Here is a 5,000-nt window from a genome sequence, read left to right as displayed (position 1 = left end):
ATGTATTCAATGTTATGGACTTGTCAGTTGAGTAGTCTGCAAAGTGCAGTGTTTTGAAATGTGGTCCAATCTGCCCTTGGCCCTGGAGCAGCAACTAAGTATCAAAAGTATCAAATTTGTACTTTGGCTCATTCCAACTTTTGGTGTGTATGTGTGTGTGTGTGTGTGTGTGTGTGTGTGTGTGTGTGTGTGTGTGTGTGTGTGTATGTGTGTGTGTGTGTATGAGGGGGAGAGCGCAGGATTGAGAGAAAATGTGTGCATTTGTGAAAAACATGTCGCCTCTATTCTGTTATTATTATGGTCACTTTATGGATCCCATTGGAATTCTGTCTGTGTTTCTGTCTGGTCTAATTTTGACCTTGTTGCCTAGTGGCGGTTTCCCGTATGTGTGTGTGTGTGTGTGTGTGTGTGTGTGTGTGTGTGTGTGTGTGTGTGTGTGTGTGTGTGTGTGTGTGTGTGTGTGTGTGTGTGTGTGTGTGAACGACACAGATGACAGGAAGGGTGCCACCTCTGCTGTGGAGATAAGGACTGGAGGATACAGGCCTCATGGCTGGAAAAGTAAAGGCTTTTTGTTGTTGCTGTGTGTGTGTGTGTGTGTGTGTGTGTGTGTGTGTGTGTGTGTGTGTGTGTGTGTGTGTGTGTGTGTGTGTGTGTGTGTGTGTGTGTGTGTGTGTGTGTGTGTTTGTGTCTGTCTGTGTGTGTGTGTGTGTGTCTGTCTGTCTGTCTGTGTGTGTGTGTGTGTGTGTGTGTGTGTGTGTGTGTGTGTGTGTGTGTGTGTGTGTGTGTGTGTGTGTGTGTGTGTGTGTGTGTGTGTGTGTGTGTGTGTGTGTGTGTGTGTGTGTGTGTGTGTGCATGCGTAGGTGTGTTCGCCGGTGTGTGTCCATTTGGAAAAGTTTTGTAGTGTGTGTGTGTGTTGGGGGGGGTTGGGGTGTTGTGTGGGATGTGTGACGGACTGTGTGTGGTACGATGAATGCTTCCAGTTAAGCCTGTTCAAAAGTGAGAAATGTAATAATGATGTTGACTTTTTCCATGTAAATAATGTATAATATACACTATATAGTGAACAGATGGCTCCAGCACTATGACATGCCTACAAGTGGAGAGAAGGCATACCGGTCAGTCAGCCAATAAACATCCATGTGGTCCTGTTTTAGGACGCGGCATTAAGTGATGTTGGAATCGGATGGTTTTAGGTTTGAATGAGCCTGGGCCCGCCCATACTACATGTGATGGTGCACAAAGTTCAGCTTCTCATAGGTAGTCTGGCCGGGCAAACGATCTACATCAGTGATTTTCAAACTGTGGGCCGGGACCCTGATGTAATCCTCATACTGATGCATGCAATAGTGACGGATGGTCCTAGACCTTTAAGCCCAATGGTTTTCGCTCAGCTCAGTGGTTTAAGCTCAGTGTTGGTACGAGGTTGTTAGTTCGGGTCCCGAGTGGTGGACTGCGCAGGATGACCTCAGAAGAAAACATATCATGACCAAAGTGCCCTTGAGCTTAGCACCAAACCCCACATTACTCCATGGACTATACCCTGTGCTTAAATAATAGTAAGGGGCATGGATGAAATCCCCAGCTAAGAGTAATCTAATGTGATTTTATATTATGTAATGTAACTCAACAATTCCGGTGCTGTTCCTCCTTGCTATAGGGAATAGGATTAGATGCAGGCGGAATCTGAAATGTTTACTTGTTCACTAAATCCTGAACAAATTAAAATAACACCCATACCCTAACACGTGCACTTATGGACAATAAATCTTACTATGTAGTGAATGAGTGAATAAGAGAGAGAGAGACAGAGAGATAGCGAGGGAGAAAGAGAAAGAAAAAGAGAAGAAGATTTTATTTAGGCTGTACTTTTAACCACTAGGTCATGTTCTGTATGCTTGTCATCTGTCCACCACACACAAAAACACACACACACACAAACCGGCGCCCATACACCCACATATTGCTATTTAAAAAAAGCAAACAACCCAGTGTGAAAATACCCCAACACACACATGCTCTGCAGGCACAGGAAGCTAGCTGCTCCGTGACGACCTATGAACACAGCGGGGCAGAGGGGCGAAAGAGAGAGAGAGAGAGAAATAGAGAGTGACAGACTCAGAGAGAGAGAGAGAGAGATAAATACTGTGAGGGAAAGTGACAGATACAAAAATAGAGAGAGAGAGAGAGAAAGAGAGAGAGAGAGAGAGAGAGAGAGAGAGAGAGAGAGAGAGAGAGAGAGAGAGAGAGAGAGAGAGAGAGAGAGAGAGATAGATAGAGAGAGAGAGAGAGACTGAGCGTGTGGTGGCTTGTGGTCCTGCAGTGCTCCGCTATATTGCCAGAAGAGAGGAGTGTGTGTGTGTGTGTGTGTGTGTGTGTGTGTGTGTGTGTGTGTGTGTGTGTGTGTGTGTGTGTGTGTGTGTGTGTGTGTGTGTGTGTGTGTGTGTGTGTGTGTGGTCCCCAGGGGGACACCGGCAGGACGCGGCCGGCCCATTGTGTCCCGCCGTGGGGTCAGGAAGTTTGGCACAGCGCTACGTTTCCTCCTCATCCGCTCCAGCTCACCCCAGCCGCCCCAGCTGTGCGTGTGCGTGTGTGTGTGTGTGTGTGTGTGTGTGTGTGTGTGTGTGTGTGTCGCATGGACAGACTGACTCACTTCACAAGGCAAACAGACACACTGGCCAGCTGAATGACTGACAGCCTGATAGATAATGTGTGAGTAGTTCCACAAACTCTTCCCCACTGGCCCCAACACAGCAGGGGTGCATTTCTCGAAACCATAGTTGATAACTATGTTAGCTACTTTGTTGTTTGTAATGCAATTTTTCATTGACCACTATCCAAGTTGCTATCTGGCTAACAACTATGAAACGCACCCCAGAGCAGAGCAGAGCAGGCCAGATCCCTGGGGGGGAAGAGGGCAGGGGGCCAGGGTGACCCTCACACTGACCTTGAGAAGAGAGAGAGAGAGAGAGAGAGAGAGAGAGAGAGAGAGAGAGAGAGAGAGAGAGAGAGAGAGAGAGAGAGAGACCCAGATAAGACAGGAGATGAGCTCACTCACGGAGACGAGGTGAGAAGAGGGAGTCATGGAATGGAAAACACTCACAGATCACACACATAGATGTGTGTGTGTGTGCGCGTGCCCGTGGGTGCGGGTGTGTGCACGCGCGTGTGTATCTGTGTGTGTGTGTGTGGAGAACTGGAAAGTACTTTGGGAGGAAAGATTACTAGAATGAGTCACATTGACATACAAACGTAATTTCGAAAGTTGGCATCATGATACCAATGACAAGGCAGGATGACTTAAAAGGTTTTTTTTCTGGTAGCCTACAACTCCTGCTTTACTCAGTTGATGAGATGAAAGCCATGTGGATTATGGCTTCCCCCATTGTCTCTTTTCCATTCTTTTCAACCTGATGAAATTGTATTTGCTTTTGACATGTTTTATAACATGTTGACAATGACATGTCAATGATTTTTTGACATGTTGGCATGTTCTTTTTACATGTTTCATGTAGTATTACCGCACAAATACACCTACCGCGACATGAGCGAGGCGAGCAAGGGAAGTAATTGACTTTGTATTGAGTCGCACAACAAAAGCAATTCTGGAGACTAGAGGGACAGTTTGAAGTTGAAATCCTTTCAACTTTCTATGACGCGGTTCGGCGACCAGCCGCAACAGCCAATGACTGTATAGAGGTCAATGACCACAGCCAATGGGAATGTTTGAATGCTTTGCCTTCTGCCTGTACGGACATACTCTAGTCCAGGGGTGCTCAACTAGAAACTGAAAAGGTCCACTCGCCAAATTTCGTATGTTTCCAGGGTCCAAAAAAGTCGCTACGGACCGATGCAGAAAATAGCCTCACTCGCTGGCCTCTTGCTCACTCACTGAGTTTTATTTGTCATAAGACTGGCTTCGCAGAAATACACCTATAGATCGCATGGCAGCGAAATCTCATGTATAATTTATACATATTAAATACAGATGGATTTTGTCTTGGTCCGGATGACATTGCGTTTGGGTCCGCATCCGGACCTGGGTCCGCCAGTTGAGCACCCCTGCTCTAGTCTCTTCAATTGCTCGTATCGCTTGCTGCTGCACTCTGTCGCTTGAATCGCATCGCGCCTGGTCTATTCGTGCGGTTATACAGTGCAAGTATATTACAATATAATTTTCCATCTCAATTGTGGAAATGGAAAGCATGGTTTTAGTGTGAATGTTTTGTTTCATAAAAAATCAAATAAAAGTAGGAAAGTTCAGGCACATTTTTGTCAGATCGGATTCAGGTCAAATATGGAATTTGGAGACAGCCAGTGCCATGTTCAAATAAAGCTGATCAACAGTCCACTACAATTGTTCAGGGCAAGTGGAACTGTGGCTTCCCGCCATCTTTTTGAAATATTTAAACCCTGAAGAATGTTTTTGATTTTGGAACATTGTATTATTACACAGTGATGCAAGCAATACAAATGATCCCAAATGGATTTCTGAGTTGCCCAGTGGCCTGTTGAAAGAAAGCCTGAAGTGATGTTGTTGAGGGCCATTTTAATTATGGCCATGTTTTTCTTAAATGTTAAAGCCTGACGAATTTTTGATTTTGGCATGATCTGTGTTACAGTGACGCAAGTAACACTAATGATCACAAGTGGATATCTGAGAGACCCACTGGACTGCTGAAAGAAAAGCCTGATAAACAATTACGACTGCTACACCACCACTGCAACCCACGTGTCAGTTCGCAGGCCTGCCTGCCTATATGCCACTAAGTCCTTCAGGCTTTTGTTTAGTGTGAACACATCCGGCATGAGAGTGACGCATGTTCACAAATGCACACACACACACACACACACACACTTGCACCTGTCCTCACACCCTGTGTGTTCTCGCCGTGTTGACTCCTGCTTATGTCAAGCATGCTGAGTAACTTCCAGACTGAGAGGTGTGGCATGAGTGGGCCTCCATGGTTTGAGATCTTGAGCAGGGGGAAAAGTGGCCCCGA

The 5,000-nt window shown here is 46.0% G+C and overlaps 1 protein-coding gene across 1 annotated transcript in view; it reads left to right on the top strand.

The window, feature by feature from the left end:
• The window catches only part of reps2 (RALBP1 associated Eps domain containing 2), a 97,663-nt gene that overhangs the window by 1,071 nt on the left and 91,592 nt on the right, over positions 1-5,000 (top strand). The gene's annotated exons all lie outside the window — the stretch shown is intronic.

This window comes from Engraulis encrasicolus, chromosome 6 (genome assembly GCF_034702125.1).
Source record: "Engraulis encrasicolus isolate BLACKSEA-1 chromosome 6, IST_EnEncr_1.0, whole genome shotgun sequence".
Lineage (NCBI taxonomy): Eukaryota > Metazoa > Chordata > Actinopteri > Clupeiformes > Engraulidae > Engraulis > Engraulis encrasicolus.
This window is presented reverse-complemented; position numbering and strand designations above follow the sequence as displayed.